The 11,325-nt window shown below is 40.8% G+C and overlaps 1 pseudogene; it reads left to right on the forward strand.

Moving 5' to 3' along the window:
• The first annotated feature begins 10,571 nt into the window (after positions 1-10,571).
• On the forward strand, positions 10,572-10,689 carry LOC126472027 (5S ribosomal RNA; annotated as a pseudogene).
• Positions 10,690-11,325: the final 636 nt, after the last annotated feature.

The raw sequence follows: 11,325 nt of genomic DNA on the forward strand, positions 1-11,325 counted from the left end.
TATCAGCTCGGAAACCATAGCTGCGGTTACCCTTGACGCTGCATCACAGACAGGAGCGCCTGCGATGGTGTACTCGACGAACCTGGGTGCACGAATGGCAATACGTCATGTTTTCGGATGAATCCAGGTTCTATTTACAGCATCATGATGGTCGCATCCGTGTTTGGCGACATCGCGGTGAACGCACATTGGAAGCGTGTATTCGTCATCGCCATACTGACGGATCACGCGGCGTGATCGTATGGGGTGCCATTGGTTACACGTCTCGGTCACCTCTTGTTCGCATTGACGGCACTTTGAACAGTGGACGTCACATTTCAGATGTGTTGCGACCCGTGGCTCTACCCTTCACTCGATCCCTGCGAAACCCTACATTTCAGCAGGATAATGCACGACCGCATGTTGCAGATCCTGTACGGGCCTTTCTGGATACATAAAGTGTTCGACTATTGCCCTGGCCAGCACATTCTCCAGATCTCTCACCAACTGAAAAGGTCTGGTCAATGGTGGCCGAGCAACTAACTCGTCACAATACGCCAGTCACTACTCTTGATGAGTGGTATCGTGTTGAAGCTGCATGGGCAGCTGTACCTGTACACGCCATCCAAACTCTGTTTGACTCAATGCCCAGGCGTATCAAGGCCATTATTACGACCAGAGGTGGTTGTTCTGGGTACTGATTTCTCAGGATCTATGCACCCAAATTGCGTGAAAATGTAATCACATATCAATTCTAGTATAATATATTTGTCCAATGAATACCCGTTTATCATCTGCATTTCTTCTTGGTGTAGCAATTTTTATGGCCAGTAGTGTAGTATGCCTTTTTTATTTGGTGACGCACTGTTCCAGGAAGAACAGTATCTCCATGTCATCACATTCACACCCATCACTCAACCATGACTGTCAAAGCTTCGTGTATATACTGTAAAACTGCAAGATTAAGTATCAGATGTCTGTAGCGAATTGCAGGGATATTTGGAATTGACACTGGGTAGTCGCCAACACATGCGGTGTGATATTCTAGTAACGTTAAATATAGCATATGTTTTGCAAGCTACACAAAAGAGGAAACTTGGCAAGTGCCACTAATCCGATTTCCCAGAAACTACACTCGGTAGAAGAGGAATTAAGATAAGCGAACACGTGTCTCGGCTTATCCAAAGATACTCGACAGTTTCTGAGAAAACGATGGTCAAGGTTTCAGAGGTACTTTTTGTGCCTCTTTGAGCGAGTTTGTAGCTCAACTAAAACCGTGGCGGAGTGACTAGCGACACGGCTTCACAATTTTCGCTCCGCGTTCGAAACCTGTTAATGATTTTTTTTCTTATTTATGTACCAATGTCCATAGAAGATTACTACACGAATGTTTTTTACAATATATATGAAAACAACGTTGTCTTTATTTGGCTACTAAATGTATGATGAATGAATTAATGCAGTATATGGAGACTTCATATATTACTGCAAAGTAAACTGGCTAAGTCAAGGACAAGCCTGGAACAATTTTTCCATTTAAAACCCGCTTTCGATGAATTTATGAAGGAAAAAGGAGTGCAGAAACACAAATACAACGTCCAGAATAGATCGCAGATCTCAAATTTTAAGTGGATGTGACTACACATTGTCAACAGTAAGACTCTTAAAGATGAGAAACAATTTATTTGTCTGATTTGATGGGGATGCGTTTAAAAAGAAAATCGCAATGTAGAGGGAACACAGTAAAGAATACACGAGGTTTGAAGAATTCGTTTTGGCCTTGATGCAGTTACAAGGCTAGTATCCTAAACGTTTTGAGGACACTGACGATCTTACCATCACAGTTACGGATTACTCGTTCGTACACAAAGTTAGAGCAACGTTTCAAATAGTAGATCGACTCATCAGTATTAAGTTGCACCCTGTCTACTTGTTCTCTTGTTAGTTTCATGTACGTAGGCGCCCTTTCGGAAGTTGTTGGCGGCTCTTTGTCCTCAGCTAATTTCAGTTTCACAGTATTCTTACGGTGGTAGGTTTTCATTGTTCATAATTTTTCACACTTCTAGGAAAGTATAAAGGCTACCACTTTTCGCTTAACGAAGCTGTGTCGTAGCCGCCATGTGAGACGGCACGAACAGCACGTAAATGGATGAAAAATTTATTTCAAATTGTTTTCAGTGGAATTCCTGTGGTGTATATTGATACATAATCAACTGCAAGAGCCATTTTTCGAAAAAGTCATCCGTTATTCGTGGTTTCCATGACATTTTTGCTAAAGTGTGAAATCTTCAGCAACATTAATGACGTTTCTTTGCCAAGTGAGACTCATACGAAGAAATGTCACTTACCTTCACGCGTTGCTCACATTGACTGGAATTTCTGTTTCAAATGTTTCTACGATCTGTATCATCCAAGGGGATGCACCATATATTCCTGAAAAATAAACATAAGAATAAAATATAAGAATTAATAACTGATATAAGAATGAAGTACAAAAGTAGGAGAGTAATTTTTGAGAACATTTCTGCTGGAGAACAGCGGGTTTTTTTTACTACCTAAAAATGAACATGAACCGTCACAACCACAAGGAAGGTCTTTTTCTTGTATGAGGTTACCGATTTCGATCTGTTTTTGAGCATCTTCAGATCGCACCCTGAAACACGTACAAACAATAGAATTAGAGGGGTATAGTAAGACATAAAACAAATTTTACAGAACAAATAATAAAAGAAGAAATTATACCCCTGATGACAGACGGTGGCTGTCAATGAAGAAGGTGCTACGACACCACGAACGCTAACTGCTAAGGAGACCAATGTAGTTGTTGCTAAATACGAGATGCTTCGCCCACTGCACACCAAATTATATCAGCGATATCCAGTCAGGCATACAGGACGTAAAACGGTTGCTACTATAAATTATATACAAAATGGTCACACTAAAGCTAATAACAGATGAAGAAATAGGTGTATTATATTATATAAAGTAAGTGGTATAAATAACATTACGTCAAACTGTGTTAAAAATATATATAAACGAAATAACCAACCATAATTCGTTGTGAGAAAATCGATAGCAATATGTGGTTTTTTATCGCAAACTCGTAGATTTTATGGCAGCAAAGATGGCGGCTAGGCGACGTTAATCGTTCCCGTGGTCATATCGATATGCGCGATCCAGCAGAAGAGGATCTGAGAGCTGCAGCAGCGGCTGGATGCAGCCAAATACGTGCTGGCATACAGTTCGACAAGTAGAAATACATGCAAGTGATGGTATAGTGCTCTTAGATATTAGTTCCAGGGCAAATACTGCTTTACTGACGCCGTTATTAATCATCGAAGTGGTTTGGAGGTGAGGATGTGCATATTTCACACGAGCCGATTTCAAAGTTGGGACAGCGACAAGTTGTTACCAACTATTCGCATGCAAGTAAGACGACTGTCGTAATATCTGTCAGATCACCGAGATGATATTAACGAGGTAACTAGCAAGATAACAAATAAAGTATAACACCTAAAGCATAAAAAAGGAAAAATATATATGCACGTTACATCAAAAGAAATGTGGCTCGAAATCTCATTGCTCCATCAAGATAGTCAAAGACATAAAACAATGACCATAAGAAAACTGAAGTTTAAAAAACTGAACATATTTGTTTACAGTCATTCGATAAAATAGGCGTACAAAATGTCAGATGTATAGAAATACAGGTTACAACACCACGGTATAATACATCATGGACCCATCTAAACAGTTATAAACATAAAACATATGAATAAGCAGTCTTAGGCCGCGCGGGGTAGCCGTGCTGTCCGAGGCGCCTTGTCACGGTCCGCGAGGCTCCCCCGTCGGAGGTTCGAGTCATCCCTCACGCATGAATGTGTGTGTTGCCCTTAGCGTAAGTTAGTTTAAGTTAGATTAAGTAGTACGTAAGCTTAGGGACCAATGACTTCAGCAGTCTGGTCCCATAAGACCTTACCACAAATTAAAATTACCACATAAGCAGTCAAGAGTTAAAGATACTGTAACTGTAGTTGTTTACAGTGACGGAAAGTCACTAAAATAGCAGTAAGGACTACGCTACAATTATTATTTGGAGAAATAAGAGAAGAATAAATACGAACTGAAGTAAGATAGCTTTCCTTAGTTAGCCTAGGGCACATTCATCACATTGTATGAAGTGAGGCACTACCCACAAACTGGACCTATTAAGACAGTCATGAGTAAGCAGCGTAAAAACAAAAGCATCCAAGAGTTTAGAATAACGTGCACACAGTTTATTACAGTTATAAAGACATTCCATAAAACGTAAAAGAATTAACAAAAAAAGGAACGGTAGAGCGGGAACATTCTATAATAAGTCTTGAAAAAGATCATAGAAATATTTTTCTCTGAAGTCTAGCTGCTCGTTGAGTATGGTTCAAATGGCTCTGACAAGGGAACCTCCCCATCGCACCCCCCTCAGATTTAGTTATAAGTTGGCATAGTGGATAGGCCTTGAAAAACGGAACACAGATCAATCGAGAAAACTGGAAGAAGTTGTGTGGAACTATGAAAAAAATAAGCAAAATATACAAACTGAGTAGTCCATGCGCAATATAGGCAACATCAAGTAGAGCTTGAGCTAAGGAGTGCCGTGGTCCCGTGGTTAGCGTGAGCGGCTGCGGAACGAGAGGTCCTTGGATCAAGTCTTCCCTCCAGTGAAAAATTTTCAGACAATTATTATCTGTCCGTCTGTTATGTTTTCATCACTTTTTTGGGAGTGATTATCACATCCACAAGAAAACCTAAATCGGGCAGGGTAGAAGAATCTTTTTACCCATTCGCCAATTGTACAAGTTAGGTGGGTCAACAACATATTCCTGTCATGTGACGCACGTGCCGTTACCAGTATCGTATAGAATATATCAGACGTGTTTTCCTGTGGAGGAATCGGTTGACCTATGACCTTGCTATCAAATGTTTTCAGTTCCCATTGGAGAGGCACGTCCTTTCGTCTAATAATCACACGGTTTTGCGGTGCGGTCGCAAAACACAGACACTAAACTTATTACAGTGAATAGAGACGTCAATGAACGAACGGACAGATCATAACTTTGCGAAGATAAAAAATGTAAACTTTTCACTCGAGGGAGGACTTGAATCAAGGACCTCTCGTTCCGCAGCCACTCACGCTAACCACGGGACCACGGCGTTCCTTAGTACACGCTGTCCTTGATGTTGCTTATGTTGCACATGGACTAATCAGTTTATATATTTTGCTTATTTTTTTCATAGTTCCACACAACTTCTTCCTGTTTTCTCCATTGATCTGTGTTCCGTTTTTCAAGGCCTATCCACTATGCCAACTTATAACTAAATCTGAGGGGGCTGCGATGGGGACGTTCCCTTGTGAGCACTATGGTACTCAACTGCTGAGATCATAAGTCCCCTAGAACTTAGAACTACCTAAACCTAAGTAACCTAAAGACATCACACACATCCATGCCCGAGGCAGGATTCGAACCTGCGACCGTAGTAGTCGCGTGGTTCCAGACTGTAGCGCCTAGAACCGCTCGGCCACTCCGGCCGGCCGTTGAGTATGGATGAGGGTTTATTTTTGTAGCGAGCATAAATTTCCATCCCCTCTAAATTGTTAAGTAATAATGTTGTAAGCGAATTGTTAAGGGTTTTTGAGTTATTCGTTATATACAGGGTGTTACAAAAAGGTACGGCCAAACTTTCAGGAAACATTTCTCACACACAAATAAAGAAAAGATGTTATGTGGACATGTGTCCGGAAACGCTTAATTTCCACGTTAGAGCTCATTTTAGTTTCGTCAGTATGTACTGTACTTCTCGATTCACCGCCATGATTTCATACGGGATACTCTACCTGTGCTGCTAGAACATGTGCCTTTACAAGTACGACACAACATGTGGTTCATGCACGATGGAGCTCCTGCACATTTCAGTCGAAGTGTTCGTGCGCTTCTCAACAACAGATTCGGTGACCGATGGATTGGTAGAGGCGGACCAATTCCATGGCCTCCACGCTCTCCTGACCTCAACCCTCTTGACTTTCATTTATGGGGGCATTTGAAAGCTCTTGTCTACGCAACCCCGGTACCAAATGTAGAGACTCTTCGTGCTCGTATTATGGACGGCTGTGATACAATACTCTATTCTCCAGGGCTGCATCAGCGCATCAGGGATTCCATGCGACGGAGGGTGGATGCATGTATCCTCGCTAACGGAGGACATTTTGAACATTTCCTGTAACAAAGTGTTTGAAGTCACGCTGGTACTATTTGTTGCTGTGTGTTTCCATTCCATGCTTAATGTGATTTGAAGAGAAGTAATAAAATGAGCTCTAACATGGAAAGTAAGCGGTTACGGACACATGTCCACATAACATATTTTCTTTCTTTGTGTGTGAGGAATGTTTTCTGAAAGTTTGGCCGTACCTTTTTGTAACACCCTGTATACTTATGAGTGATTGTGATGTGTTAGGTGTTGGCCAAATACTGATTTATTGATGTATCTGAAGTGTGTTCCTTATAACTAGTACTGAAGATCGTACCTGTGTGGACAATGTACTGTTTGTCGGTATCTTTACATAATATTTTTTAAACACCGGAATTAAGATAGGCGTTATTGCAGTTTCTAATTGTATGTTTCATCCTATCCTGCAAAAGATTTTTGGTAGAAAAGGCTATTGTCAAATTGGTGTTCTTGAACAGTTTATTAATTGAGTCAGATGTTAAGCCTATGTATGTCATTTTTGTGAATTTTCTGTTGGGAGTAGTAAGAATGTTGTCAGATTGTTGCAATTTACGAAACAAATAATCAGCTTCGTTGGGCCTAAAACAGTTGGCTTTGGCAATTTGCTTTAAAATGTTTAGTTCCTTACGGATTGCCATCTGGTTCCAGAGGTAATTTAGATATTCTGTGAACCATAGTTTTGGAAAACGCTTTTTTGTATTTAGAAGGATGATATGAAGTAGTATTAATATTTACGCCAGTAGCAGTCGGCTTCCTGCAAATTGCAGAACAGTGTTCACCGTTGCAATTTGAAATTGTTACTATGTGTAGAAGTATTAAACCGGAATTTCCCTATAGATAGTGCTAGCCGTCAGTGTAGGCCCCTGAGACCGCGTCTGCAGCGTCATTTGCTTCCTTTGACGGCTGACGACGAATCTCAACACACAGTAACCCAAGTTTCTACATCGGTAGCTTTTTCAGTTCCGTAAACATGTCGAATTTTGTGCCTACGAACTACGATTTGCGGACAGCATTGGTTTTCTGTTATCGTTTGAAGAAACCTGCTGCAGAACTGCACCGAATGCATGTCCAAGCTTTCAACGAACATGCTCTTGGGAAAACTCAGTGTTTCGAGTGGTTCAAAAAATTCAAAGGTGGTGAGTTTGACATGAGAAACGACGAGCGCGGGAAACCACCGGAAAGTTCGAAGACAACGAATTGCAGGCCTGAATGGATGAAGATGATACTCAAACTCAACATGAACTCGCTGAACAATTGGATGTCTTCGGTTGAAAGCTGTGGGAAAGGTGCAGAAAGTGGGAAAATGTGTTCTGCATGAACTGAACGAAAGACAGCAAGCAAATCGAACGATCACTTGTGACATGCTGCTCGCCAGATACAAAAGAAAGTAGTTTCTACATCGAACAGTGACAGGTGATGAAAAATGGTTGTATCTTGAGAATCATAAGCGCCGTAAATCATGGGTCATTCCAGGCAAACCATCGACATCCACTGCAAGACAAAATCGGAAAGATGACAATGTTCTGTGTTCCATGGGATAGAAAGTTGTCATCTATTACGAGCTGCTAAAACCTGGTGAAACCGTTGACACTGATTGCTACCAACAGAAAATGATCGATTTAAATCGAACATTACGTGAAAAAAGAGCTGAATATGGAAAAAGTCATATTGCTCCATGATAACGGCCAATTACACACAGGAAGACGGGTCATCGAAACTATCGAGGCGTTTAGTTGGGAAATACTAGGGCACGCGGCTTGTTCTCCAGACCTGGCTCCGTCCGATTATCATGTATTTGCATCACGGGACACACTCTCGCTGAACAATGCTTCAGTTCGCATGAAAATGTACGAAAATTACTCGCTGACTGGTTCGCTTTAAAAGAAGAACTTTTTTTTTTTTTTGCGTCTCATTCATAGCCTACTGGAAAGGTAGGGGAAAGGTATGAATAGCAATCGAGATTATTTTGAATAAAATATTGTTTATGAGTTTCAAACAACGGGCGTGTAATTATTGCAACGAAATTCCGGTTTCATATCTCTCGATCTGGTAGCTCTAAAAAGTTAATGCTAGTGTTGTTTCCGTGTTCTACTGTAAAAACAAGATTAGGGTGAACGTTATTTAAAATATTAGTGAATGAGTCCAACTCGTCTCTGGAACCTACATATATCAGCAAAGTATCACCAACATACCTCTTACAATATAAAATTTTATTCGATATCTGTGGATTGCTTTTGAAAAACTGTAATTCTACGTGACTAAGCCGGCCAGAGTGGCCGAGCGGTTCTAGGCGCTGCAGTCTGGAGCCGCGCGACCGCTACGGTCGCAGGTTCGAATCCTGCCTCGGGCATGGATGTGTGTGATGTTCTTAGGTTAGTTAGGTTTAAGGGGCTCCGGAAAGGCTCAAAATCATGAAAAGTTCAATTTTTACTTTTTTGCGTTTTCTGAATCTGCAGACTATTACCTTTTAATAGATATATAATTTATTCAATTCCGAAGACTACAACTATTTTTAAATTTTTTTTGAAATGTGTTCTACATGGGCGTGACCCACTGTGGCGCTGTTAAACTGCTGTCAAATGGTGTTATTATTAATGTCCGTGTTCATCAGGTACATTTTAGTGATGTGAGATAAGTATGTGTTGTGGCTAACCTGTGATGGTTCAATATATATCGCTGGTGTGATTGTCGATTGTTTCATGTTTATTTACTCTGTCGTTATCTCGAAAATATTCGTAATTAATTCTGTTTCTTGAAACTCTGTTTTGTTGAAGTATAATAATGAGTAAAAGTAAAGTTATTAGAAATCCTCTGAAGGCTTTTAAGAAAAGGAGAAATGTTGGAAAGCCAAAGGTATGTGCTATTACTGTAAACAATAAAGACGATAACCAAGTGAGTGAACCTAACCTCTCAAGTACACCTGCCCATAGCAGTCAAAGTGGGAAAGAAAATACTTCACAGAAGAAGCTAGGTTCAATGAGTGAAAACTATGAATGTTTTATGGGCGAATCGGATGTGAACGAAATATTTGATACGTCGGTTCTCAAAGGAATTTTTTCAAACTGTGTAAGATGTATTCATTGTAGTGAAGTTGGTCTGGAACTCTCCATAATAAAGCACGTAGGACTTGCTAGTGAAATACAACTGAAATGTGATAAGCGTTCATACATGACCACGTTTTGGAACAGTGTTGCAGTAACTGCAACTGAAGAAAATGGTAGCAAAATCTACGAACACAACAACGAGCGATGCTTGCTTTAGACAAGGAACGCCTTCGGGCTGCAGACAGGGCTGTAAAGAGTCTAGAAATACAAGCAAGAGTAAACAGGAGGAGGTACAAGAGGAAGCTGGAGGAGGAGTTTGCAGAGGATGAAGATAATCCATCCTATGGACCTGGAATGCGCTAAAAAGTTAATCCAATCTTTGTCGCTCGATTCCCAAAACTTTTATTTTCTCATACTAATTACATGTTTTCTAAGGATCTTCCAAACATATTTGTTTCAAACTTTCAGTAAATGTTACACAGTACCTTCTGCATAATTTAACACAGCCTTTTTCCAAAAAACTGTATATTTTTGAATATATAAATAAAAAATTGCAAAAAAATGTTGTGAATTTTCATTACAATTGAAAAAAAATCATCTTTAATAACTGAACTAAAATTTTGTAAAATCCCTGTGTTAAGTTGTAGCCCATATTCCAATAAATAATCTGTAAAAAGTTCAACTTCCTACCTCAAATACTTTGTGAGGAAAGATGTAATTTATAAGCGTTATTTTAACATTGCAAGTATAGGGCGTTCCGGAGCCCCTTAAGTAGTTCTAAGTTCTAGGGGACTGATGACCTCAGATGTTAAGTCCCACAGTGCTCAGAGCCATTTGAACCATTTGAACCATGACTAACAAATATGTCAACTATGGTACCTGTCAGTTGGTAACAACTGGTCGCTGTTGCAAATTTGAATTCGGCTCCAGTGAAACGTGCACATCCTCACCTCCACGCCGCTTCGATGATAAATAACGGCGTCGGTCAAGCAGTATTTTCACTGGAAATACCATCTACGAACAATACGCAAACACTTGCATGTATTTCTACATGTCGACCCGCATGCCAGTACGTATTTGACAGCCAGCCGCTGTTGCACCTCTCAGCTCCTCTTCTGCTGGATGGCGCATATCGATATGACCACCCCGTCTCCATGCGAACTATTAGCGTCACCTAACGGCTATCTTTGATGCCTTACAGTCAACGAGTTGACGTAATGCTATTTATGTAAATTACTTTATATAATATAATGCACCTATTTCTTCATCTGTCATTAGCTTGAGGGCAACGACCTTGCCGCAGTGGTTACACCGGTTCCCGTGAGATCACCGAAGTTAAGCGCTGTCGGGCGTGATCGGCACTTGGATGGGTGACCATCCGGGCCGCCATGCGCTGTTGCCATTTTTCGGGGTGCACTCATTCTCGTGGTGCCAACTAAGGAGCTACTCGACCGAATAGTAACGGCTTCGGTCAAGGATACCATCGTAACGACCGGGAGAGCGGTGTGCTGACCCCACGCCCCTCGTATCCGCATGCCCCAAGGAGGATGACATGGCGGTCGGATGGTCTCGGTAGGCCACTCGTGGCATGAAGACGGAGTTATTAGCTTTAGTGTGACTATTTTGTAACGAACTGTACGCCTGACTGGCTATCGTTAATGTAGTTCGGTGTGCAGCGGGCAGAGCATCGCGTACTTACGCAACAGCTACATTGCTCTCCTTAGCAGTTAGCGTTTGTGGAGTCGTAGCACCTGCTCCTTTCACAGCCACCGTCTACCATTATGGGTATAATTTCTTCTTTTATTATTTGTTATGTAAAATGTATTTCATATATTACTACATCCTTCTAATTCTACTGTATGTACATATTTCAGTGTGAGGTCTGAAGATTCTCAAAAACAGACCGAAACCAGAACCTCATTAAAAAAAAAACTATCTTACGGTTTTCACTGTTCATGTTCATTTTTAAAGAACAGGAGAGTTTAGAATAATTATAAATCCTGAAAATACCAAAACACATATATTATAAGCTGTAGTA

The sequence above is a fragment of the Schistocerca serialis genome, chromosome 3 (genome assembly GCF_023864345.2).
Source record: "Schistocerca serialis cubense isolate TAMUIC-IGC-003099 chromosome 3, iqSchSeri2.2, whole genome shotgun sequence".
NCBI classification, from domain to species: Eukaryota; Metazoa; Arthropoda; class Insecta; order Orthoptera; family Acrididae; genus Schistocerca; species Schistocerca serialis.